Below are 27,474 nucleotides of genomic sequence, written 5' to 3' on the forward strand. Positions count from 1 at the left end.
GTATGTCTGTTGCTGTGTAGGTAGGTATGTGGGTCTTTGGGGTATGTCTGAGTCTGGGGTGTGTGTGTGTGTGTGTGTGTGTGATCTATGGGAGTGGGTTTGGGTGTGCCTGTGTGTAGCTGCTGCTGTGTGTGGGTAGGTGTGTGGCTCTGTGGGGGGTGAGCAGCTGTAGGTGTTGCTGTGTATTTGGGTCTGGATGTGTCTGCTGCGGTGTGCATGTGGGTGTGTCTGTATGTGGGTGTTACCAACACCTACGGAGGAAAAGCAGACCTTTTTAGCATGGCTCTTTCAAGTTTAAAAACTGCTTTCAAAACCCGGAAATGACCGCCAGGCTGGCATCCGCTTCCTGCAGGGCAGCAGGCCGGGCAGGGCTGGGTGGGAGGGTGGTCAATGGGCCCCTGCCTTGCAGGGACCCCAGACTCACCTCTGTTGCTGGGCACACCTGCCAAGGACAGGCCTTGGTGCCGCTGGCTGTCTGCAGGGACATTTTTAGAAAGAATTCACTCTGGGGGAAGGGGGAGGGGCCCTTTTATTTTCATCTGGGCAGAAATAGCTCCTGTCAGATAGCAGCTCTTGTGCCCTCTGGGGCGAGAGGCAGCTCTGAAATAGAAGGAAAGATATTAAGGACTCGAGACAGACAAGAAAACTCCTGAGCTCGCTGAAACCAAGTTTAAAATATTTCTCTAAAAATAAGCTTTGTTTTTCTTGTGGATTCCTCCGGCCCTCATGTCAGGGTGCTTAGCTGGTCTGGGACGCCAGGCGGAATTTTTAAAAAACCAAGTGTTTCCCAGCTGTGGCCTTGGAAAGTTCTCTGTTTTCCATTTATTAAACTCCTAGTTTCCGGCTAATTAAAATTATTTTCAAATAAAACTCCATGGCCCAGCAATATTTGACGAAACACAGAATTCCCGGTGACCCCTCTGCAGGGGGCCAGGCGGCTGTGGGGCCGCCTGTGTCCCCTCCAGTGGGCTCAGTGTTGGTTTTATGGGGAGAGGGAACCCGGGCCTTTGAAATGCAGACCCAGGGCCTTGTCTTACTAAATCCCACCTCCGCTCCCGTGGTGACTGCTTGCTGGTGTAGTGACTGCTTGCAGGCGGGCAGTCTCTGAGTCCTGCACCACTTGAGAAGGGGCTGCGGGGTAATTGGAAACCTGCTGTTTGTTTCCCCTGCACCACTAATAACCTGAGCAGAGGGGGGTGCACATCAGGGGAGAGGAACTTGGCTGAGGCATGTGGCCACATGATCTTCTGCTACCTGGTGGTTTCTCCCTGGCCTGGCAGCTGTGCAGGCTTCAGCTCCCACCAGGCCAATGTGCCAGGACTTTATTGAGCACCTATAAGATGCCCAGACTGACGTCTAGTCCCAGAGTTGGGTGGGACTTAACTGACATCCAGGGCCACATGTTATGCAGATGGAAGTCGGTGAAGCTGCAGGGTGGAGGCAGATTTTGCTGAGGGCCAGAGCTGGTGGGATACAGACTTACAGACAGATCCCCCTCCATGTTCCCCCGCATTCAGCCCACACAGCAGTGGGGCAGGATACTGGGTCTGTTGGCCCAGCCCTGCCCTTTCATTCATCCCACAGAGAGTTCTCCATTGTCTAGTAAATGCCTGCACTGGGCTAAGAGAGGGGGGCTGACAGGTGTTGTTCCTGCCTTCAGGAAGTCTGCATAATGATTTCAAGGTTCATTCATGTTGTAGCAGAAATCAACTTCATTCCTTTTTTATGACTGAATAATATTCCAGTGGATGGGACTTTGGGTTGTTTCCACTTTTTAGCCACTGTTGAATGTTGAATAATCCTGCTATGCACAAGTGTATAAGTCCGTGTGTGAACATAAACTTTTTTTTTTTTTTGGAGATGGAATCTATCTATCACCCAGACTGGAGTGCAGTGGTGCAATCTCGGCTCACTGCAACCTCCGCCTCCCGAGTTCAAGTGATCCTCCTGCTTCAGCCTCCTGAGTAGCTGGGATTACAGGTAAGCACCACCACGCCTGGTTAATTTTTGTGTTTTTAGTAGAGACAGGGTTTCTCCATGTTGGCCAGGCTGGTCTTGAACTCCTGACCTCAGGTGATCCACCCACCTTGGCCTCCCAAAGTGCTGGGATTACAGGCATGAACCACTGCGCCCAGCCCATCTTAGTTTTTTCAAAAAGTACATTCACAGGCTGAAATCCAGGCTATAAAGGGGAAGAACAAGGTACTAAGGGAGCATCTGTCAGGGAAATTGACCACACATAGGGCCCAGAAGGCGCCTGAAGAAGCAAGAAAGGACCGGGCATGGTGGCTCACACCTGTAATCCCAGCACTTTGGGAGGCCCAGGCGGGAGGATCGCTTGAGCCCAGAAGTTGGAGACCAGCCTGGGGGACGTGGTGAAACCCCTTCTCTACAAAATATTCTTTTTTTTTTTTTTTTTTTTTTGAGGCAGAGTCTTGCTCTGTCATCCAGGCTGGAATGCAATAGCGCAGTCTTGGCTCACTGCAACCTCTGCCTCCCGGGTTCAAGCAATTCTCCTGCCTCAGCCTCCTGAGTAGCTGGGACTACAGGTGCTTACCACCACATCCGGCTAATTTTTGTATTTTTAGTAGAGACAGGGTTTTACTGTGTTGGCCAGGCTGGTCTCGAACTCCTGACCTCATGATTCATCTGCCTTGGCCTCCCAAAGTGCTGGGTTTACAGGCCTGAGCCACCGTGCCCGGCTCTTTAACAAATTAGCTGGGAGTGATAGTGCACCACTGCACTCCAGCCTGGGGAACAGAGCAAGACTCTGTCTCAAAAAAAAAAAAAAAAAGTTGTGTTTTTCACCGCAGAGCGCAGAGGGTTATCACACATGGAAAGAGCTGGGACTCTGGAGTCAGATGGGGGCAATGGATCCTCAGGTGCTGCGAATTACTCGCTGGGTTACCTTGAGCACAGTTCACAGCCTCTTTGAGACTCAGTTTCTTCATTCGAAAAATGGGTTAATATATAGTTGCTGTTATAAAGATTAAGTGAGATAATACATGTAAAGTGCCTTGCCCAAGGCCTGGAGGTGGTGTGTTGAGGAGCACGGGCTGGCTGCTATTATTAGTAGTAGAACACTTCATCCCCTTCTGCTACCCCTCCTACCCTGGCCCAAGCTCACAGTTCTCCAGGTCAGAATGCCTTAACAATTCTAATAGCTACTATTTATGGAGCTCCTATTATATACTAAAGCTTTACATATGTTAATGAAGTCCTATAACAACGCAAGACCGAAGTCCTATTGCTATTCCCATTTCAAAGATGAGGAAATTGAGCTCAGAGGAGTTGTTATATGCCTGCGGCCATGGGGTAGGAAATGTCAAGGAAGAATCCAAAGGAATCTAAGCTTTTGCTCTTTCAAATACCACAGGCTGCTTTCCTGACCCCTTTCTTTCTGCTTTACTCCCACCTGTCTATAAAGCCCTGATCCTTTAAGAAACCCTCCAGGATTTCATTCCAGGGTAAACTGTGTCCTGCCTCATCTGTGCATTTTTTTGTTTTGTTTTGTTTTGTTTTTAATAGAGACAGGGTCTCACCATTGTGCCCAGGCTGGTCTCAAACTCCTGGGCTCAAGTGATCCGCCCACCTCAGCCTCCCAAAGTGCTGGGATTATAGGCATGAGCCACCACACCTGGCCTCATCTGTTTTTTAAAACACAGCTGGGCACAGTGGCTCCTGCCTGTAATCCCAGCATTTTGGGAAGCTGAGGCGGACGGATCACTTGAGTCCAGGAATTTGAGACCAGACTGGGCAACATGGCGAAACCCCATCTCTACAAACAATACAAAAACTAACTGGGCGTGGTGGCACTCACCTGTAGTCCCAGCTGCTCAGGAGACTGAGGTAGGAGAATCACCGGAGCCCAGGAGTTTGAGGCTGCAGTGAACTATGATCATGTCACTGCACTCTGGCCCAAGTAACAGAGTGAGACCTTGTCTCTAAAAATGATAAGAATAAAAATAATAATAATTTTAATGCTAAAAAAGGTTTAAAAACCACTGACCGCTGGGTGTAGTGGCTCACAACTGTAATCCCAGCACCATGGGAGGCCGAGGTGGGCAGATCACCTGAGGTTAGGAGTTCGAGACCAGCCTAGCCATCATGGCAAAACCCCATCTCTACTAAAAATACAAAAACTAGCCAGGCATGCGTGGTGGCAAACGCCTGTAATCTCAGCTACTCAGGAAGCTGAGGCACAAGAATCGCTTGAACCCGGAAGCGGAGGTTGCAATGAGCCAAGATCTCGCCACTGCACTCCAGCCTGGGCGACAGAGCAATACTCCATTTCAAAAAAAAATTTTTAAAAACCCCACTGACTTAGTGTAGCCCTCTCATTCCATAGATGAGAAACTTAAGGTTGAGAAGGGGTAGGGGCAACCCTCTGGAGACTTGCCAGTTTCTGGGTCTCTACCTAGCACTTGGAAAAGAAAGAACCCAGGACACCTCCCTGAGCGTGCGCTGTGCCAATAGGGCTGTTGGTGTCGATTCTCACCAAAGCAAACCCAAATCCTTCTTGGCTGAGAGGCTCAGCATGGCTGGTCCCTGGATGTTCCATCCAGCAGGCTTCTCAGAGGGGGCCCAGAGAGTCTGTGGGGCTGACAGGCAGGAGCTTGCCAACAATAGCCCTGTGGGTCCAGAGCCGCTGCAGGGGCTGGGACCGGAGGGAGCTTGGGCAGGCATTACCTCCATGGCTGTGGAAGGGCCTGGCCCTAAGGGGTTACAAGCAGGGGCTCCCATTGGACTGCATTCAAATCTCAGCCGAGTGCTGCCTCCTACCTGCGTGACCTCGAGCAAATCTGAACTTCAGTTTTCTTTTTTCTTTTCTTTTCTTTCTTTTTTTTTTTTTGACACAGAGTCTTGCTCTGTCACCCAGGCTGCAGTGCAGTGGCGTGATCTCGGCTCACCGCAACCCCCGACTCCCAGGTTCAAGTGATTCTCCTGTCTGAGCCTCGTGAGTAGCTGGGATTACAGATGCCCGCCACCATGCCCGGCTAATTTTTTGTATTTTAGTAGAGACGGGGTTTTGCCATGTGGGCCAGAACCTGTCTCAAAAAAAAAAAAAAAAAAAAAAAAAGACCAGCCTGACCAACATGGAGAAACCCCATCCCTATTAAAAATACAAAATTAGCTGGGCATGGTGGCGCATGCCTGTAATCCCAGCTACTAGGGGGCTGAGGCAGGAGAATCGCTTGAACCTGGGAGGCGGAGGTTGCGGTGAGCCGAGATTGCACCACTGCACTCCAGCCTGGGCAACAAGAGTGAAACTCTGTCTCAAAAAAAAAAAGTGCAATATTTATGGTTTGTTTGTTATTACCATTTTGGGGTATTTTTCCACTTCTAATCAGTAGGCATCCAATCTGATGGGCATCAGGAAGGCCCCATGGTTTGCCCCCACCAAACTCCCAGGGTTTGTAGCTGTGCGTGTGGCCATTTAGATTTAAATTAATTAAAAGTAAGCAAAATGTAAAACTCACTTCCTCAGCCATACTAGATAGCTACGTTTTAAGTATTCAATTGCTACATGGAGCTAGGGGCTACTGCATTAAACAGCACAGAACATTTCTGTCATCACAGAAGTTCTGTTGGACAGCACTGTGAGTCTAGAATGTTCTATTAAAATACCAACAGCTGAAGGACAGATGCTTCCAGCAGCAGGTCGTGGGATACCCCCATGATGTCGTTGCTGGTTCTCCTTCCTTCCAAAAGCCAAGAGACTCCAGAATATTCCCAAATTACTGCTCCACCTGGCACATTGAAAGTGCCAGTGGAGAGGGGAAGGGACTGAGCTCTGCCTAACTGCCCACACGTGCTGGCATCTCTCAGCCCCACTCAGCAGTCTGGGACCCACCTCCTCCCAGATGCACCTCACACCAACCCCTCCAGTTGTCCCTGTCCCCAAGCATGTGACACCACATCTCTCAAGGAACCCAAGCCAGAACCTGGCATGCTTCCCCAGTCTTTTCTCTCACTTCCCTCTACCCCTTCCCTCATAGGTTGCCCAAACATCATGACTCTGCTTTCTAACCAGGCCTTGACTTTGCCCCCTTTGTCTAGCTCCTCTGCAACTCAGGCCTGCCCCACGCTCACCCATACACCTTGTCAACCAGGAGCCCTGGCTGGTCCTCTTCCAGGCCACCACTCCTCTAGAGCAAGGTTGTAAAGCACTTGGTGATCATACTCCTCTCTGCCCTAGGACGCTACACAGGGTCCCACCACCCACTGTTCAAGTCCAAGGAGGCTCTGGGATCCGGAAAAACCTCCCTCCTCTGCCTATGCTCCTTGCTTCTTAGCTGTTCGGGAGCACCAAGGATTCCTAGAGATGCTGTTCACACTCTGGGCCCTTTAGTTTCCTTCCACCCCTGCCTGGGACATCCCCTTGTGACCCCCTGCTTCCTCGCCTCTTCCCTCCGCAGTCAGCCCAGGCTGAATCTCAAACTCAGATCTAGCCTCTCCACCCAACCCTGGCCCCACCGGGGCACTGTCCAGGCCTTTATCAGAGCACATATCACAGCATCCCACAACGACTGGTTATGTCTGTCTTCCTCTCTACCCTGTCAGTTCCTTCAAAGCAAGAACATTGTGTTCCTCCTTGCAGCCCCCAAGCCTGGCTCCTCGAAGGGCTTCAGTAACTGTTTGTACGACAAAACCAATCTGCCCCGTGAGACTGGCCCTGTTCGCTCCCATTGGACAGATGAGGAAAATGGAGCTCAGAGAATGAAAGATGCTTGCCTGAGGTCTCCCAGTGCGTAAGTGGCAGTGCCATGATGCCGCCCCAGGCCCTCACAAAGAGGGCGGAGTGTCCCAGCCATTCAGAAGAGGCAAAGATGCACTATTCCTTGGTACAAGGAACCTCATGTTGATTTTTTCCTCTTTTTTATCTTTTTTTTTTTTTTTTTTTTTTGAGACAGAGTCTCGCTCTATTGCCAGGCTGGAGTGCAATGGCACTATCTCGGCTCACTGCAACCTCCACCTCCCGGGTTCAAGCGATTCTCCTGCCTCAGCCTCCTGAGTAGCTGGAATTACAGGCACCCACCATCATGCCCGGCTAATTTTTTTGTATTTTTGTAGAGACGGGGTTTCACCATGTTGGTCAGGCTGGTCTTGAACTCCTGACCTCGGGTGATCGGCCCTCCTCAGCCTCCCAAAGTGCTGGGATTACAGGTGTAAGCCACCGCTCCTGGCCAATTTTTCCCTCTTATTTGGAACTCATGCCTGCTTGTTATGAATATTCCAACAGCTGCAGTGAATCCCAATACGTGCAAGTGGAAAAGGCCCCCTTAACCTTCCTCCTCAGGCCCACTCAGCAAAGGTGGCCACTTTGTGTGAGGCATTCCAGAGATCTGGTGAGGCAGCTATCTACAAATATTTATACACACACATTCATATATGGTTTCAGTCACAAAATGGGGTCATTCTCTCCCCTGACCTATCATTTAGGGCATTGGAACATGGCTGCATGTGGCTCTGTTTGTGAGGGCCCAGGGGATGGACAGGGAGGCTCTGCATTATTTTGCTTTTACCAACATTGCAGCATGAACGTTTTTTTAACTCAGGGCCTTGGGTGAATATCTCCATCAGATGAATCCCGAGAAGTAGCATGCATGGGTCACAGTGTGGCTCGCGTGTTTCTTGGGAGGGTCACATGCATTTTTCCTAATTTATAGTATTATTTTATTTTTTATAGACAGGGGGTCTCGCTATGTTGTCCAGGCTGGTGTCAAACTCCTGAGCTCAAGCCATCCTCCGGCCTGCCAAAGTGCTGGGATTATAGGCGTTAGCCACTGCGCCTGGCCCATCATGCATTAAATGCTTGAAGCCTGCCCTCATAGTAACATGTTGCACTAAGTATAATACCTCGGAGGCCGCGTCCCTCCCTGTCTGTCCCTCCCCACTGCCTGTTCTGAGTTTCTGGAGTCCACATCTCAGGGGCTCCAGCCTGGACTCTGGTCTTTCTCCAACTCCCTGCCCTGTTCTCAAGTCCCCCTGTTGTCGTCCACTGTCTAGGCTGGCACCACAGTCTGAGGCTGCCACCTGGGAGACCCAGGAGAGGCCTGGAGCAGTCCCAGTGGGCTCAGGGCTCCTGGGGCCTGAGGAACCAGAGGCACTGAAGCCACGTGGGGGAGGCCCTGCCTGTGTGATGGGTGGTGGGAGCAAAAGAAATCCTTTCTGAAACGACAGCATTGGGATGACAGCGTGTGTGGGAAGGGGTGTGTGTGTGTGAGTGCGTGAGGCTGCGGTGTGGCTCTGTGAGTGTGTGTGAGTGTGGGGGGGTGAGCCGGCATGACAGCATGTGCGGTGGTATGTGGGAGATGCCATGCGTGTGTTTTAGGGCGGTTATGTCAGGCGTTATGTAAGGGAGGCGCTCCCTGGGGCCAACAAACCGCAGTGGTGTAACCGCCAGGCCAGCAGGGAAGGAGGGAAAATGTAAACACCATTCCGTGCCTTTCCCTGCCCTGCCACAGGCCCTGCGGTCCTGCCTTCCCGCCACCTGAGGCCCCGTGGGCTGGCTGGGGGGTGATGATGGGGGTGTGAGGGCTGAGGCTGAGGGTCCCAAGAGCTCCATAGGCGTGCACATCTGCAGCTCTTGATCCTGGCCCAAGGGATAGCACCAAAGGAGAGCCCAGCCAGGGCCTAACTGGGCTTCTTCTGGTCAGTTGCAGGCCATGCATCCCCCACGTGTGAGGCGTGCAGGCTTCCCCACCCCACAGCGCTCCTGTGTCCCAGAGGCCTCTCCCTGGCATAGGAGCCCCTTGCCCTGCAATGAATCAGCATGGGGTTCACGGCTCACCTGTTCACACCTGTACGGTGGCCTCAGGGCCAGCTGTCTCTGTCTCTCTCACATACACTCAAAGGCGCACCTCCTCCCTGTCCCGCTCCACATCCTGGCCCAGACACCTTCCTTCCCACCAGCTCCCAGTTTCCAGCCCTTCAGCCTGGCACCTGAGGCTTCCTCTTCTAGGAAGCAGCCCTGTCTGCTCCAGGCCAGAGGTCTTGCTCCCCACTCTGAAAACTCCTGAGGCCCCTGTGGATACATAGCTGGACATCTGGCCAAGCTCAATAGTCCCCTGTTCTCCAGTTGCTCATTTTAAGAATAATGGCCATGGCCAGGTGCAGTGGCTCACACCTGTAATCCCAGCACTTTGGGAAGCTGAGGCGGGAGGATCACCTGAGTCAGGAGTTCAAGACCAGCCTGGCCAACATGGCAAAACCCTGTCTCTACTAAAAATACAAAAACTAGCTGGGCGTGGTGGCACGCGCCTGTAATCCCAGCTACTAGGGAGGCTGAAGCAGGAGAATCACTTGAACCTGGGAGCCGGAGGTTGCAGTGAGCTGAGATTGCGCCACTGCACTCCAGCCTGGGTGATAGACTGAGACTCCATCTCAATAATAATAATAATAACAGTGGCCATAATTTATGGAGTATACTCTGTCAAACCCCCTCCCTCAAAGTGTTCTTATTATGCCATGCCATCCTTGAACCAATCCTAGAAGGTGGTGTTCTAACCATTATGGGAGCCAGAACCCCAGCAGACAGAGGTTAAGTGAATCATCCACGGTTATGCAGCCACGCCTAGAAGTGGCTGGTGGCAGAACCTGTATTCACAATCTCCCGTGGCTGAGCCCCATTTCCCCACACCTCCAGGCTCTTGGGGAGCAGCAACTCTCCTGCTTCCCGACCCCCACCTTCCCCAACATAGTGCCAGCTGGGCGGCCACAAGATACTTAAATCAAGGCTGTGGCTTACTCAGTGGCTGCATGCAGTTGGTGCCATCTAAATGCTAGTTGATTGAGTAACTGAACAGGATTGAATGTAGTCTTTTACATGGAACAATAAAGTGCAATGTTGAGAGGAGGAGCTCTGGAATCACTCAGCTATATGACTTTAGGGTACTGACAGACCCAGCTGAGCCTCAGTTTCCTCACCTGTAAGATGGGAATCGCCATTGTGTCTTCCACACAAGGTTACTGAGAGAATTTCTGTGACGCTGGGTGCGATGGGCTTGGCTCCATGCACACATTTTGCAGTCAAAAATGTCAACTGCTGCTGCTCCACTTTCGGGGTAGAGCTGGGGCAAGCATATTCTCCCATTTTAACAGTGAGGAAAACTGAGGCCCAGAGAAACCACTTTCCCAAGTTCCTGCAGGACTTGGACTGCAACTGCAAATTGCTGATTCCTAGCCTGGAACCTTTAACAACAGGCCAGCGCTTTTCATCCAGTCAGTGTGGATAGAGGCAGTGGAGTCAATGGAGGAGAATATTTTTCTAGACCTTACAAAAGTTTCTGATCAGCAAGAGAGCAGTGTCCTCTTGGAAAGATAGTACTCTCATTTTTCTACCCCTGTGAAGGAGGGATTAATCAAGGAGGGCTTCCAGGAAGAGGTGGGCATCAGAGTAACCTTGTCTCCTTAAAGGAGGAAGACACTGTGGCCCTTCAGGGGAGGCTGAGCCTGTCTCTCCAGGGTGACCTGCCCTGTTAGCCTTCCAATCCTGGAAGACCTCCAGCCTGGCCTGGCCTGGGGTCCACAGTCTGTACCTGAGTGCTGTACCTCTATTCCCCTGTTTTCCCCCATCCCTTCCCAATGCAGGGCTTTGGGAGAGTCTCCTCCAAAGCCAATTTCTTTTTTTTTTTTTTTTTTTTTTTTTTTGAGAGAGAGTCTTGCTCTGCCACCCAGGCTGGAGTGCAATGGTGCGACCTTGGTTCACTGCAACCTCCGCCTCCTGGGTTCAAGCGATTCTCCTGCCTCAGCTTCCTGAGTAATTGGGATTACAGGCGCCTGCCACTGTGCCCAGCTAATTTTTCTATTTTTAGTAGAGACGAGGTTTCACCATGCTGGCTAGGCTGGTCTCAAACTCCCGAACTCAGGCGATCCACCCTCCTTGGCCTCCCAAACTGCTGGGATTACAGGCATGAGCCACCGTGCCCGGCCCCCAAAGCCCACTTCTATCACCTCACTCCTGTCTGCTCTCATGGTCAAGTCCTAGCTTCTGCACCTGGCATCCCAGGCAAGGCCCCTGCACCTGGCCCTGCCCTCCTGCAGCCCCTACCGCCCCGTAGCTAACATTGCAGCAGCTCCCCGCCCTCCACTACTCCCCTCTTCTGCTGTTTCTCCACAGCCTCCTCACCCGTCAGCACACTATAGAGTTTACAGATTTGTCTTCATTGTCTGTCTCCCACTAAAATGTCAGCTGCAGGGATTTGGGGAGGGGGAGAGGAGGGGTCTTTTTCATTGTGCTCAACAAATACTTGAGGGAATGACTGCATGATCTCCACCCTCCTGCCACTGCACACTCATGCCAGGCACCTTTACCCTGATGCTGTTATGCCCTTGCCCTAATGTCCTCCCGATGCCTTTGGCTGAATCATGCTACCTCTTGCAGAAACGCTTCCGGGATTATACCTGCCCACAGCCCAGCCTCCCCTCTCTGACCTCATCACAGTGCAGAAATCCCCAAGCTCAGATGGATTTCAGAGGAAGAAGGTGGACAGGGCAGGCCAGCTCCTTGGGGCTGTGCAGGGACCAGGTGTGCATAGCCCCAGGCTTGGGAGGCTGGGGCTCCTGTAACCCACCAGCTTTGTCCAAGGGTGGGAGATGAGTCCTATACTTTCTCCTCTTTTGACCCTAAGATCCTTTCGCTCCAAGTTCAACTTCAGGTAAACCTTGGCAGGGGAGCCCACAGTTGAAGTAGGAGGTGTCTTGTAGCCCAGGTGGGCTGCTCAGCTCTAGGAAGGCCAGGCTCTGACCCAGAGACTCTGCAGCCAAGGCTCTGCCCTAGGGGCTTCTCATGAGCTGGAGGTTCAGGACCCCCTTGACCTTGGAATCCTTCCCTGAGCATTCTTTTTTTCTTTTTCTTTTTTCTTTTTTTTTTAAGACAGAGTCTTGCTCTCTTGTCCAGGCTGGTGTGCAGTGGCGCAGTCTTGGCTCACTGCAACCTCCACCTCACGGGCTCGAGCCATCCTCCTGCCTCGGCCTCCCGAGTAGCTGGGATTACAGACACACACCACTATGCCCGGCTAATTTTTTTTTTGTATTCTTAGTAGAGACGGGGTTTCACCATGTTGGCCAGGCTGGTCTCGAACTTCTGGCCTCAAGTGATCCTCCCGCCTCGGTCTCTCCAAATGTTGGGATTACAGGCGCGAGCCACCGCGCCTGGCCATCCCTGAGCATTCTTGAAAGAAGCTGTCACCAGGCAGGCTGTGCTTCCCTGGGAGCGCACAGATGGGAGGGAGAGAGAAAATTCTCTTCACAAAGAAACCCAAGCCAGGGAGGCAGGTCAGTGAAAACCAGAGAGATAGAAGGTGAGATGACTCAGGTGTTGCTGTGGTCCTGGCCCAAGCACAGGGCAGCAGGGGAGAGGTGCCCTGAGGCTGGATCTGGGGCCATGGGCCCTCGGGTGGAGAATGTCCTCCTCAGAGCAAGCTGGAGCCACTGGCCTCAGAGGTCTTCAGGGCCCAGGATGGTGGCGTCTTCCTCCCTCTGGCTCCCCTTCACTGGGCCCATGTAGTCCCCACCTTCATGCATCCTGGGGAATGGGGAACTGGAATGACTCCCATGAACTGGAATGGCCAGCCTCCCTCAGCAGTAAAATAGTCTCCTGTGCAAGGATTAAATGGCATATAATACATAAAATACACCTTGCCTGGCACACAGTGGCACTAAGTCATGTCAGTGCCTTGCCCCACACCCCTGGTGGGCACCATCCCTGCAGATTTTCCCATGGTCACTTCTTCTAGTGAAGTCGGAGTACACAGAGAGCCTCTTTGCGCGGGGCTCCATGGAGGAAGAGGGATGCAGAGGGCTTAAGACCCCTCGCCCTGCGCAGGAGGGGTGAGTGACTCTTGCACCTGTACCTTATCCAGTTTGGGAAGTCCCTTCACTTCCCTTGGCCCCTGTTCACCCCTAGCTCCTTCTCAGCCAGCCTCCTCCAGCCCAGCCCTCCTGTCCCTGGAAACTCCTCCAGGCTCCTGCCCTCCCACAGCAATCGCTCCCCCCACCATGTCCCAGAGCACAGTCTCTGGGCTGCTCCCTTCCATCCTGGAGGTCCTGCAGTGTGTGGTCTAGGGCCAGGTCCTCAATCACTGCGTCTTGTTTCCTCATCTATTGTTCCCTTATCTTTACTCTTCCCTGGAGATACAGGAGGGGAAATGTTGTGCTCATCAAATAGTCACTGAGTTCCAGAGGGGTATAGGAAGCCCATTTATTAGGCCACACTGTCTTTTTAAAATTTCTACCTCCAGCCGGGCACAGTGGCTCACGCCTATAATCCCAGCAGTTTGGGAGGCTGAGGTGGGAGAATCGCTTGAGCCCAGGAGTTTGAGACCAGCCTGGGCAACATGGAGAAACCCCGTCTCTACTAAAAATAGAAAAATTAGCTGGGCATGGTGGTACGTGCCTGTAGTCCCAGCTACTTGGGAGGCTGAGATGGGAGGATCATCTGAGTCTGGGACGTGGAGGTTGCAGTGAGCTGAGACTGCACTACACCACTTCACCCCAGCCTGAGCCACACAGTGAAACTCTGTCTCAAATAAAATACAATAATAAAATAAAATAAAATTCCCTAACAAGAGCCTGATCACCAGGTGGCCTGTTTACAGGAGACCAGCCCCATGGCAGCATGTCTGTGAAATGGTAGATTCTGTGTGGTCAGAAGGATGTTTAAGCTGTCAGGTAAAGTTAAAAGAGCTTGAAAGACTGGGTGAGGTAGCTCATGCCTGTAATCCCAGCACTATGGGAGGCTGAGTCGGGCGAGTCACTTGAGGCCAGGAGTTCAAGACCAGTCTGGCCAAAGAACTTTGGTAGAGACGGGGTTCTGTAGAGATGGAACCCCATCTCTACCAAAAATACAAAAAGTAGCCGAGCATGGTGGCACACACCTGTAGTCCCAGCTACTTGGGAGACTGAAGTGGGAGAATTGCTTTAACCCAGGAGGTGGAGGTTGCAGTGAGCAGAGATTGTACCACTGCACTCCAGCCTGGGGGACAGAGCGAGACCCTGTCAAAAAAAAAAAAAGAGCAAGGAAAGAACCATGTGTTACAGCACCACCTCTTCGGCTGAACATTGTCTTTAACAGACACACATGTATACATATACACTAGCGTGGGCATGATATTTTTTTCTGGCAGGCTACCTGAGAAACTATTAAGCGGTCACCTTCAATGAAAGGTTGGGAAAAGAGGGGAGAGTTTTATCTTCATTTTATACTTTTTGTTTGACTTTCCTACCATGTGAATATATTGTTATTATTTTTTATTATATTTTATTTTTGAGACAGAGTCTCGCTCTGTCGCCCAGGCTAGAGTGCAGCAGCGCAATCTCGTCTCACTGCAACCTCTGCGTCCCGGATTCAAGCAATTCTGGTACCTCCCGGTAGCTGGGATTACAGGCATGCGCCACTACGCCCGGCTAATTTTTGTATTTTTGTAGAGACAGATTTTCGTATTTTTGTGGAGACAGATTCTCGTCATGTTGGTCAGGCTGGTCTCAAACTCCTGACCTAATGATCCGCCTGCCTCGGCCTCCCAAAGTGCTGGGATTACAGGTGTAAGCCACTGCACCCAGCCTGTTATTATTTTTTTAATGTCCAACAGATATTATCTGAGTACTTGGGATGAGGGGCCTTTCTGTTCTTTTTCTGTGGTGTCAAAGAAGAAAGAGGTAATGGAAGTTGGCAGGAAACAGCTATGGGTTTGTTGGGTCTTGCTGTTGGGGGCAGGGCCTGGCTGCGGACAAGAGGCTGAAAGGCCCAAGGACCCCAGAAGGGGATGGAGGAGTCACTGCATGGGGTGGGGGTCCTGCCCAGCCACCCACTGGCTGGGCAGCCTCTGAGGGGCCTGGGTGGGGCCTCAGGCTTTGGAGCGCTCTCTCCCTGTTGAGCTAAGCCTCCCAAAGCACCAGCTCCTTTACTCAGGGGGCACGAAACAAGACCTCTGTCTGTGTGCCTGAGGTTTGCCCACAGTTTGCATGTCCCCCCACTGCCTGTCCTCTTCCTGAGCCTCTGGCCGTGGCCTGTGGCAGATGGAAGGCGGAGGTGAAGGAGATCTCAGGCCAGGGGCTATCTGATGAGTCTTGCCATGTCTGCTCACAGCTGCCTCCCTCCATTCCTGTGGCAGATGACCGGGCAGGAGCCACACCTTGCTGACTACTCCTGGAGGGCCTGGGGATGCCCAGGGCTGCAGGGGTGCAAAGATGACACCCCACATATCCCCATGGTCTGGCCAGATAGGCTCCCTAGGTTGCCATCGCTCCTGGCCCAGCCCCACATGGGGCAGGCTGTGGTTTCTGGTGTCAATCACCCCTGCACTGACCACGACGCCAAGCCATTCCCCTCATCCCTAGTGGACAGAGACCTCCCCATACATCCCTGAGGCGGGAAAAGTGCTGTGAGCTCCATTTCACAGGCTGAGAAACTGAAGGCCAGGTTGGTAAAGTGACTTGCCAAGGACATGGTGAGCTGGTGACAGCATAGAGCCTGAGAGCCAGGTGTCTCTCCATCCCGGTGCTCGCCCCTTAAGGGCGGGCTGATAAGAAATGAAGTTAATAGGATCTCAGGATTATGTGAGGAAAAGCCTGCCCTAAAAGTGACCTGCAGCCTGTGATCCCAGCACTTTGGGAGGCCGAGGCGGGCGGATTGCTTGAGCTCAGGAGTTTGAAACTAACCTGAATAACATGGTAAAACCCCGTCTCCACAAAAAAAAAAATGCAAAAATTAGCCGGGTGTGGTGGCAAGCGCCTGTAGTCCCAGCTGCTCAGGAGACTGAGGTGGGAGGATCACTTGAGCCCGGGAGGTAGAAGCTGCAGTGAGCCAAGATTGTGCCACTGCATTCCAGCTGGGGCTACAGAGTGAAACCCTGTCTCAAAAAAAAAAAAAAAAGAAAGAAAGAAAGAAAGAAAGAAAGAAAGAAAACTTATGTCTGCTGCACAAAAAACTGCACACAGATACTTACAGTAGCTTTATTCATAATTGCCAAAACATGAGCATAATCAAGATGTCCTCTAGTAGGTAATGGAGAAATAAATTGCGGGACATCCAGACAATGAAATATTATTAAATGCTAAAAAGAAATGAGCTATTGATTGGGCGTGGTGGCTCACGCCTGTAATTCCAGCACTTTGGGAGGCCAAGGCAGGCGGATCACCTGAAGTCAGGAGTTCGTGACCAGCCTGGCCAACATGGCAAAACCCCATCTCTAATAAAAATACAAAAATTAGCTGGGTGTGGTGGTGCGCGCCTGTAATCCCAGCTACTAGGGAGGCTGAGGCAGGAGAATCATTTGAATCCGGGAGGCAGAGGTTGCAGTGAGCTGAGATTGCGCCACTGCACTCCAGCCTGAGCAACAGAGTGAGACTCCATCTCAAAAAAAAAAAAAAAAGAAATGAGCTATCAAGTCATGAAAAGACATGGAGGAAAAACTTCAGTGCATATCACAAAGTGAAAGAAGGCAATCTGAAAAGTTATGCATGCTGTATGATTTCAACTATATGACATTTGGGAAAAGGCAAAACTATGGAGACAGTAAAAAGATGATCGGTAAAAAGGTGGTCCTCTGGGGCTGAGAAGAGGGATAAATGGGTAGATGGAGCACAGAGGATTTTAGGGCAGTGAAACAACAGTGTATGATGTCATTATACATTTGTCCAAACCCACAGAATATACAAGGCCAAGAGTGAGCCCTAATGCAAACTATGGACTTTGGGTGATACTATGTGTCAATGTAGGTTCATTGATTACAACAAATGAACCACTCTGGTGGGAGATATGGATAATGGGGGAAGAAGGAGGTATATGAGCATTCTATAGTTTCTGCTCACTTTTGCTGAGAAGCCAAAACTCTAAAAAAGAAAGCCTTTTTTTTTTTTTTTTTTTTTTTTGAGATAGGGTCTTGCTCTGTCATGCAGGCTGGAGTGCAATGGCATGATCATGGCTCACTGCAGCCTCACCCTGTCAGACTCCAGTGATCCTTCCCACCTCAGCCTCCCAAGTAGCTGGGACTACAAGTATGCACCACCACACTGGGCTACTTTTTGTATTTTTTGTAGAGACCAGGTTTCCCAGGCTGGTCTCAAACTCTGGGGATCAAGTGATCTGTCCACCTTGGCCTCCCAAAGTGCTGGGATTACAGACATGAGCTACTACACCTGGCACAAAGTCTATTTTTAAAAAAGTGACCCAGGAGCAAGGGTTCCAAAGAGCCCCTCTTGACACTCTCCCCAAGGCCCTTTCTGGTCCATGCCAGCGGGGCAGTGGGTTAAGGGATGCTCAGCTCCTTCCCAGCATGAGGAAGTGAGACAGGCTTTGGTCGGCTCCCAGTGTTGGGGGCTGCAAGACAGGAGGCCCATCTTCACCCCTCTCATCTCCCCTCACACTTCCTGGAGGAGCCTCAAAGGTCCTTGGCCGTTGGCTCCCTTCTCCCCAGCTTCCTGTTTGGGTTCCAGAGAGACGTTTGGCCGTTTCTGCAGCTGAACTGGGAGCCAGTTGAACTGGTGAGAGGGAGGACACTTGCTGGGGAGTGGGTTGAGGGGCTGCCAGTCCAGGGGGCAGCAGCAGGGGGTTGGTTGGAGCCTCAGCTAAAATCATTTGGAGGCTCAAATCCTCAGGCCTGGAGCCTTTGAGACCTCAGTTAGTTCAGCCTCTACCTGGATGCAGCATATATTGGGGTTGGGCCGCTGAGCCGTAGACATCACCTTAGCCTGCTACAGCCGTACAGGCACCTTCTTACTGGTGTGACTTGAGCAGTCCACTTTGTCCAGCCAAGCCCCAGGTTCACCATCCGTGAATTCCCACTCCGTAGGCACACAGGCTGGTAATCAGCACTTACTGTTATGGCAGATGGAGCCCATACTTTGGACACATCAGAAGACAGGAAACCCAGCCTGTCCCCTACTCCTTCCTACCTGCCTCTTACCCTCTGCCCCTTGCGGCCCCTCACACCGCAAACTTGATCCTAGCTCCAGACCTGCCAGGGGTCTTGGGGAGTAGATGACAGGCCCGCCCTCAGAAAACCCAGGGTGGTTCAGGCTAGAGACAGACATACTTTGCTAAGTGCTCACTCGAGGTAGCAGCGTGGGAAGGCTGAGTTTCAAGGAAAGATTCTTAGGGAAAGAGTGTTTCAGCCAGGCATGGTGGCTCACGCCGATAATTCCAACACTTTGGGAGGCCAAGGTAGGAGGATCGCTGGAGCCCAGGAGTTTGAGACCAGCCTGGGCAATATACTGAGGCCCTGTCTGTAAAACATTTTTGAAACTTAGCCAGGTGGTACACACCTGTAGTCCCAGCCACTGGAGAAGCTGATGTGGGAGAGGTGGGAGGATCACCTGAGCCCACCAGGAGGTTGAGGGAGCCATGATGGCACCACTGCACTCCAGCCTGGGCAACAGAGGAGATCTTGTCTAAAAAAAACAAAGAAGAGAGTCTCAAGTCAGTTGTTTCAGAGTGAGTGGAGATAGCCCAGCATAGAAAGCTGGGCAAGGGGCCCGGGTGCGATGGCTCATGCCTGTAATCCCAGCACTTTGGGAGGCCGAGGCAGGTGGATCACCTGAGGTCAGGAGTTCGAGACCAGCCTGGCCAACATGACAAAACCCTGTCTCTATTAAAATACAAAAATTAGCTGGGCATGGTGGCGAGCGCCTGTAATCCCAGCTACTCCAGAGGCTGAGGCAGGAGAGTCACCTGAACCCGGGAGACGGAGGTTGCAGTGAGCTGAGATTGCGCCACTGCATTCCAGCCTGGGCAACAGAGCAGGACTCCATCTCAAAATAAAGAAAAAAAGAAAGCTGGGAAAGGGGATCCCATTAGCAAATACCCAGAGGTAAGGCGGGTACCTGATGTGGACAGGCTCCCACTCATCCTGCCTCCTCTACTCTACTCCCTGGGATCCAAGACTGGCCAAAGGCCTCAGGTGCCCTGAGGTATCAGCAGGATCACAGTCCCTGCAGGTCCTGGCTCTGTCTGCCCCCACCAGGAAGCAGGCTCACCAGGTGAGCAGAGGCTGAGGTCACTGTAGTGCTTGCTGGCTACAGGGAGGGGATTGGGCCTGACTCACAGGGCCCACAGGACACAGCCCTCCAGCTGTGGCTGGGAAAGGACAGCCCTGCCCCCGGGGAGGCCACACCACATACCCTGGAGCCAGGGAGGGAGGACGGCACTGCAGGGGCGGCCGCCAGAGGGGCATGCCCACGTGGGCCCCACCTCAGCAAGGCTATTTACAAACAGGAAAGGCAATGCCTTCCTTCAGTGGAGTGTGTTGGGGAGAAGCTTCTCTTTGTGGGTGCACAAAGGGATGTTTGGGAGTCGGAACTCTGCAGGGTTGGGGTTAGGAGTAGAGGGGTACCCAGCTCCTGCTTCTCCAGCCCCAGCACAGCTACATCCTCCTGCTGCTGCTCCTAGCAAGGGTCCCAGGAAAGGAGAGTGTGAGCCCAAAGTGTGGGCTGGCCCCTGGCCCCACGGTGCCCTGGCGGAGAACTGCCTCCCTCAGGAGATGAGGGCCTTCCGGGGCCAGCTGCTTGGCCTCCCCCTTTAGAATGGGGCCTCCTGGGGGCGGAAGCCGAGTCTTCTTCCAAGACAGAACCAGGGGCTCTCCTTCCTTCCGTTCTCCATGTCCCCTGGCAGTTCTGTGCCCATTTTCTCTGGTGACATATGGCCTGGGCCCGTGATGTCAAAGGGTCTCTGCTTCTTTTCCTTGGACTGTAGGGCTGGCCATCCCACGCCAGACCTTCTCCCTGGTCCATGAGGGTTTGGAGGGGCGGTAGGGCTGAGGAACGGTTGATGGGAGGAGAAGAAGGCAGGGCTGATACATAATTTGTGGAGTCCAGTCTAAAATGGAAAGTCAGGGCCCCGTGGTGGCTCACGCCTGTAATCCCAGCACTTTGGGAGGCCAAGGCAGGCGGATCGCTTGAGGTCAGGAGTTCAAGACCAGCTTGGCCAACATGGTGAAAACCCATCTCTACCAAAAATACAAAAATTAGCCAGGTGTGGTGGCATACACCTATAGTCCCAGCTACTTGGGAGACTGAGGCACGAGAATTGCTTGAACCCGGGAGGCTGAGGTTGCAGTGAGCCGATACCGCGCCACTGCACTCCAGCCTGGGCAAGAGATCGAGACTCTGTCTCAAAAAAAAAAAAAAAAAAGAAAAGAAAAGAAAAGAAAAAAAGAAAAGAAAAGAAAAAAAGAAAGTCAGGGCCCCTTGCCCTTGCTCAAAATTTTTAAATTCCAGGATGACATTAACAGAGCATTAAACCAACCATGGGGCTGCATAGGTCACTGTTCATGAAGCCAGCCCTGCAGGAGAGGGCAGGTGTTCCAGAAGCAGGGCCCTTGGTGGGGAAAGGAAAGGAGGTTGGAGCAAGGACCCAAGGTCCCTGCTGGACCCCCAGAAAACAAGGGAAGTGAGGCTGATGAGGCTGGATGGCACCAGATGCAGAGGGTCCTGAACACTCAAACTTGACCCTGATCCTAGAGGTAGACACTGAAGATTCCTGAGCCACAGGGAAGTGGGCCAGGGAGGCTGGGTCAGGGCAGCAGAGACATTAGACCTGGGAGGGCCTTCGAAACTCATCTGCTTGCCCTTTCCTGAAGAGGAGACTGAGGCCCAGAGAGGGACCAAGACCCGCCCAAGGTCACCCGGCAAAGGGTGCAGAGCCCGGCCAGAGCCCTGGCTGCCTAGAATCTTGTCTCAGGTTGTGCGGCGAATTAAGTTGAGAGCTGATGTGCAGGGTAGGAGGGCAGCTGGTGCTGGGCCTCTGGTGTCTGTGTTCACCTAAGGAGTAGGACCCACCCTCCCAGCACCTCTGAGCCGGCACTTTCCTTTCCTGGGTGCTCTTCTCCTCTGGCCCTGCCTCAGGGTTTCCTCTGTCCCTCTCACTTGGGGTCCATCCTCTTGCTTCTCTGCTGCCTTCCATACTTGGCCCAGGAGTGGAGCCTCACTAGGCATCTGGACTTTTGGAAAATTCCTGCCCCACCCCCTACCCCACTGCCAGCCTGGCCTTCAGGGGCACTGAGTGGGGGACCCTGTGACAAGAAGACAGCCAAAGGCCGGACGCAGTGACTCCTGCCTGTAATCCCAGCACTTTGGGAGGCTGAGGCGGGTGGATCACCTGAGGTCAGGAGTTCGAGACCAGCCTGACCAACATAATGAAACCCCATCTCTACTAAAAATACAAAAAATTAGCTGGGCATGATGGCGGGCGCCTGTAATCCCAGCTACTTGGGAGGCCGAAGCGGGAGAATCGCTTGAACCCAGGAGGCGGAGGTTGCAGTGAGCCGAGATTGTGCCATTCCACTCCAGCCTGGGCAACAACGGTGAAAGTCCATCTCAAAAAAAAAAAAAAGAAGGCAGCCAAGGCCCACAAGGTTCCTCCAGGCCCCGGCTACCCTATTTCCTCTAGCCTGCCCCTGTAATGTAACCAGATGACCTGTCGCCTCCCTATTCTCCCTGCATTCCAGGGCCCACCTAACGCATCTGGAGGCCTCACGGAGGCCTTGGGGCCCCCTGAGGACCACAAATCCGTTACTTCTCAGTGCCCTTAGGGACATGGAGAATGGTCCAAAAACAGCCTATGCAAATACATGCAAAAGAGATGCAAATAGAAATGTGAGCATCCCCAGTTAAAGCCAATTTGGGCTTTAAGTGTTGCTTCCCTCCTCTCTGCTTTGCCTGATTCATCAAAATTTGTGAGTTTGTGTGAATGGGTGAGAGTGTGTGTGGGAGAGAAAGAAAGACAGACAGAAACACAGGGCAAAAGACAGCGTGGCAGGCTGGGCGGGAAACCTGGCTCAAAGTGTGTGTGCTGTGCTGGGATATGGGAACACTGCTTATGGCTGAGAAGCTCGTATTGTATGTTTCCCGGACTCCCCAGTATCCCCTGACAAACCCTGGGCTCACTGTCAAGGATGGGGGAGCTGGACTGTGGGGAGCAGTGGTCCAGGGAGGGGGTGAGGGGCAAAGGGGAGCAGGTTGAGGTTCTCAAGGATGTACTGGGGGTTCAGCTCTGAGTCTAAGACAAGGGGCTGGGGCCCCAGAGGAAACCTCTGAGCCCCTGAGGTATGGGTCTGGAAGCCCCATCAGTGCCAGTCAGAGGCCATCCCCTTCCTTAGTGTTGCTGCTGCCCTGAGGAACTCGTGTGGGAGCCACTGGGCCAGCGAGGCTCTTGACCTTCGGGGGCCTTTCTTTCCTCATCTGTAGACACAAGCGCTGGTGTGAGGAAACCGCAGTGCAATGCTGATTCTACACCATCCTGCCCTGGTAAGATGATTTGTAACATGCAGGAAGAAGGAAAATGGCAGGTCCTTCTAGACGTCTCTGCAAAAAACTTAGTAAAACATCTTAAAGGAATGAGCCCCATTTTAGGAGGGAGACAGAAATCCCCATCCAGAGCCAGTGGGTCTCCACATGGAGTCTCCTTGGGTCATATCCTCGGTTCTGAGGAGATCAGGGGCACCCTTACTTGGAAGAGCTAAAGTCATCTCTCCCACATAATGGAGGCCATAAGCGGTTGTTAAGTGTTCAGGTATCAATACAGGTGAGAGAAAGTTGAAAGGAGAAAGGGGCCAGGCACAGTGGCACACGCCTGTAATCCCAGCACTTTGGGAGGCTGAGGAGGGAGGATCGCTTGAACCCAAGAGTTTGAGACCAGCCTGGGCAATATAATGAGATCCCCAAGTCTACAAAAAAAATTTTTTTTTTTTTTTTTTTTTGAGATGGAGTCTGGCTCTGTTGCCCAGGCTGGAGTGCAGTGGTGTGATCTCGGCTCACTGCAAGCACCGCCTCCTGGGTTCACGCCATTCTCCTGCCTCAGCCTCCAGAGTAGCTGGGACTACAGGCGCCCGCCACCATGCCCCGCTAATTTTTTGTATTTTTAGTAGAGACAGGGTTTCACCACATTAGCCAGGATGGTCTCGATCTCCTGACCTCGTGATCCACCCACCTCGGCCTCCCAAAGTGCTGAGATTTAAAAAAATTTTTTTTAATTAGTCAGGCATGGTGGTGCACACCTGTGGTCCCAGCTATTTGGGAGGCTGAGGCAGGAAGACCACTTGAGCCCAGGAGGTCAAGGCTGCAGTGAGTTATGATCGCACCACTGCACTCCAGCCTGGGTGACAAAGCAAAACCATGTCTCAAAAAAACAAACAAAAAGGCCGGGCGCGGTGCCTCACACCGGTAATCCCAGCACTTTGGAAGCCTGAGGAGGGTGGATCACTTGAGTGAAGTCAGGAGTTTGAGACCAGTCTGGCCAACATGGTGAAACCCCGTCTCTACTAAAAATACAAAAATTAGCCAGGATTGGTGGTGTGTGCCTGTAATCCCAGCTACACGGGAGGCTGAGGCAGGAGAACGGCTTGAACCCAGGAGGAGAATGGCTTGAACCCGAGAGGCAGAGGGTGACAGAGTGAGACTCCATCCCGAAAGAGAAAGAAAGAAAGAAAGAAAGAAAGAAAGAAAGAAAGAAGGAAGGAAGGAAGGAAGGAAGGAAGGAAGGAAGGGAGGAAAGAAAGAAAGAAAGAAAGAAAGAAAGAAAGAAAGAAAGAAAGAAAGAAAGAAAGAAAGAAAGCCAGCCAGCCACACATGGTTGGGAACTGTGGCTGAAAAGAAGCTGAGCTTGGGGCCTAGACAGCTGTGGCAAGAACGGTGTTAGGTCCTTTTCAGTTTTGTATGGCTTTTGCACCAGGCAGGCCAGCTTCTGCCATTTCCTGTCTGTTTGAGCGTGGCCAAGTCCTTTAATTTCACCCAGCCTCAGTTTCGCCATCTGTAAAATGGGGATGACATTGCCTGTCACTAGGCCTGCAGTGTCAATGCAGTTCACTGACATGCAGAGAGAGCAGTGCAGGCCCAGGCTACGGTGGGGCTTAAGTACCATAGTAACTTACCCACACAGTCATCTGGGGCTTCCCCACAAGCAGGAATGAGAGCATATCAATAGAGTTATTATTTGAATAAATAATTCCATTTTTCTATATTTATAGAAAAAGACGCAGGTGAACCCTGTGTCATACTGCCTGTGGTTCCTGCTGTGGGGAGGGTGACCATGGCTTCACCCAGGGGCAGGCCCTAGGCTTAGGTGAGATAGAGCAGTCCCCGCCCCCAGCGCTCGGAGGCTGTGCACTTAAACTTCAAAGGAGCTTCCAACAGATGCAGCTGGTTTCCTGCAGCCGTGCAGCAGCCAATGCCAGCCTGAATCACCCCGGCCTAAGGGAAGCTGGGGAGCAGAGGCCCGCAGAGAGCTTAGCCCAGGTTAATATGAGAGGCTTCCTGGAGGCAGAACACACCCAGATTCTAACTGCTAGAAGAAAGAAGAGAATGGCGTGTTGGGGAGTTGCTGTAGCCCAGGGTGTTGGGGCCTGGGATGTGTAGATTCAGAGGGGTCTTTAGGAGGAACGACTTGGGAGATAAGAGCACTGATAAACGAGGTCACAGGTAGGAATGTAACCTGCGGACTCTCCAAGCCCCAGGAGTAGCTGGGTTCAGGCAGGTCCTCTCCTCCAGAAGGCCCACCAGGAGTGCCTACAGTGGTGTAGCTTGCAGCTTCCAAGCTACAGGAAGAGTCCTTGGGTCTGTGCTGTGGGTATGAGAGAGTGAGATGGGGTGGACACGGGCCAGGGCAGGATGGGGGCATGGGGAAGTGGTATCCCTAAGCAAGGGGCTTAGAGGCCCTGTGTGGGGCTGGCCCACGGCAGGTGGGAGGGATTTTTAGGTAGGCTCAGGTGCAGATGGAGACATTACGCCGTGGCCCCACAGGTGGTTAATATTTAATCTCCTCCTTAATCATTAACTCCCTGGCTGGCTGGGGAGGAACAGGGCTGTTGTCAAATCAGTAACCACAGGCCCAGGAACAATGTCCACAGATCTCATGGCCTCTCCCATTGCTGGCCGAGTGGGGTAACCCCTGGCCCTGGGGGCCAGGTGCATCTCCCTCCCACGGTGACCTTGGGCCATGGAGAGGGCTTGAAGAGGCCAATCCTCTCAGAGCCCCTGGATCGCCCTTTACCCTCCACCCTCTACTTACTGGTGGGGAGTGGTGGGAGGTGGTGTCCATTCACGCATGAGGGTTCTAGTCCCTAACCACTCCTTCCAGGCTGTGTGACCTTGGGCAACTCACGTAGCCTCCCTGAACCTCAGTTTCCTCATCTGTGCAATGAGGATAATTATTCGTGTCTTGGAGGATTGTCATGAGATTTGAATGAGAGGAGGGTATACAAGGAAGTACTTTCTAAGCTGACGATTGAGTTAGCAAACAAGTTAGAGAAAGTACAGATGGGAAGAGACAGAGAGCAAAGGGTAAAGAGGAAAGAAAACAGCTTGAGAGCTCTTGTTTCCATCCACCCAAATGCAGTTCCTTTCCTTGGAGTTTGTTTTAATTCATTCAACGAGTGTTGATTGATAAGGCTGTGTCTCCCTAAGTGGGGCTTTAGGGGTAATTTACAAAGGAGTCAACCTCACCCTCAGGGAGCAAGAGTGACCAGGCTCCAGGGCTGAACCCGGCAGTGTCTGGGATGAAGGTCAGCAGGTCAGTGGGATGGGCTGGAGGGTCAGAGCAGGCCTTAAGGCTGAAGCAGGGCGGGGAGAGGATCCTGAGGGATGATTAGGAGTTGGGTGTGGAGGTGTAGGGAGGACTGTGTGTGCAAGCTTGCACCTAGGGATGTTTGTGTACTTGAATGCAAGCACATAAGCAGACTATCTGAACACAGCCTGTCGCGAGGGTACACATGAATCACCCACAAACTCAGAGTAGTCAGCCACCCACCCACAAACACACACACACAGATGCACACGGTCACCCCAGGGGCGTGTGGACACACCAGCACCTTGGGATGGCAAGGCCCTCCTCTTCCAGCCCCAGCCCTGAGGCTTTCTGGATAACTTAGCATATGTGTCCCCCAGTTTGTGTGCTTTCTGGGCCTGGCTGACACCCATCACAGGACTGAACACTTCTGGAGTTCCAAAGTCTTCAGGTACATCAAGAAGCCACGTTATCCTCTCAAAGCCACCAGGTCTCCAGCTGGAACCCAGTGTGGATGTGAGGGAGCTGTAGGCAGAGAGCTTGGAGCTGGTATGGAGCCCTGGACAAATCGCTGCCTGGGACAGGAGACAGGGCAGCTGGACATTGCAAACCCTCCCTGACCACTCCCCACCCTGTGGGAGCAGGTGGAGGCTGGCCTGGGGGCAGCAGCTGGGGCTTCTTGGAGGAGGTGGGCATGGAGCTGGCCTTTAGAATGGAAGGATTTGAGGGGCAGAGATAGGTCGCAGGGAGCTACTGGAGCCCCCAGGAGCCAAGCCCCCAGCCCTCCTCTGGGTGGTTCACTCACATCCCACACTTGGGTTGGGCCCAGCCTGCCAGAACCAAAAAGAAGCCAAGCAGTGACTTTTTTTTTCTTTTCTTTTCTTTTTTTTTTGTGAGACAGAGTCTCACTCTGTTGCCCAGGCTGGAGTGCAGTGGCTCAATCTCAGCTTACTTCAACCTCTGCCTCTTGGGTTCAAGCGATTCTCCTGCCTTAGACTCCCGAGTAGGAGTAGCTGAGACTACAGGTGCATGCCACCATGTCTGGCTAATTTTTGTATTTTCAGTAGAGATGGGGTTTCACCGTATTGGCCAGGCTGGTCTTGAACTCCTGACCTTGTGAGCCGCCTGCCTTGGCCTCCAAAAGTGCTGGGATTACAGGGGTGAGCCACCTTGCTCAGCCCAGGCGGTGACTTTTGAGAAACTGGGCTGAATGGTAATAAAAACAAAATTCTGTCCTTCCCCATGCTGCCTCCTACAGGGGACTCTGAGGACTGGAGGTCTGGGGGAGGGGTCCAGCTCTGAGCTTTCTAAGCAAATACCAAGACTTCTCCTACAGGAAGCCAGTCCTGACCCATGGTCCCTGCCCCAAGGAGTTGCTAATCCAGTGGATGCCATGGATCCAAACTGCCAGAGCCTGAATCCTGCCTTGATCTGTTTCTGGCTGTGTGACCTTGGGTCTGTTACCCGACCTCTCTGTGCCTCTGTTTTTTAATCTAGAACCTGGAGGTGATAATAGTGGAGTGAATTTGCTGCTTGTGGTTGCTGTGAGGGTTAGATGAGACCCAGGGCTCAGCACAGTGCCTGGCATATAGTAAGTGCTACAGCCATTTGAAGGAGAATGTGTTTTTGACTGCCATCTTTAGGGAAGCTTCCTGGAGGAGGAGACATATAAGCAGGCCCCTGAAGGACCAGCAGGATCCCCAGAGATCCAGAGGGAGGGAAGGTACCACTTCCCTGCAGAGGGGCCAGGGCGAGTGTGGGCAGGAAAAAACGTGGCATAGTTGGGGTCACCAGGAGCCTGTGAGGCCACAGCCCCTGCTTGGAGGACGGAAGTGAGGGTGATGATCAGGGTGGGGAGTGGTCAGGGAGGGTTTGCAATGTCCAGCTGTCCTGGAGAGGGGAACGCTTGGAGGCTTGTGAGGGGAGCCCCAGCATTGCTCAGGCTGAGCTTGGCAGCAAAGAGCAGGCCCTGTTGG

General features: G+C 52.5%; 1 long non-coding RNA gene across 1 annotated transcript in view; it reads left to right on the forward strand.

Moving 5' to 3' along the window:
* The first annotated feature begins 872 nt into the window (after nucleotides 1–872).
* Nucleotides 873–27,474, forward strand: part of LOC103784546 (uncharacterized) — a 244,680-nt gene continuing 218,078 nt past the window's right edge. The window contains exon 1 of the long non-coding RNA XR_008624372.2: nucleotides 873–1,980. This is a non-coding gene — a long non-coding RNA (uncharacterized LOC103784546). The remainder of the gene's footprint in view (nucleotides 1,981–27,474) is intronic.

Source organism: Pan paniscus, chromosome 12, assembly GCF_029289425.2.
Source record: "Pan paniscus chromosome 12, NHGRI_mPanPan1-v2.0_pri, whole genome shotgun sequence".
In the NCBI taxonomy this organism is placed as follows: domain Eukaryota; kingdom Metazoa; phylum Chordata; class Mammalia; order Primates; family Hominidae; genus Pan; species Pan paniscus.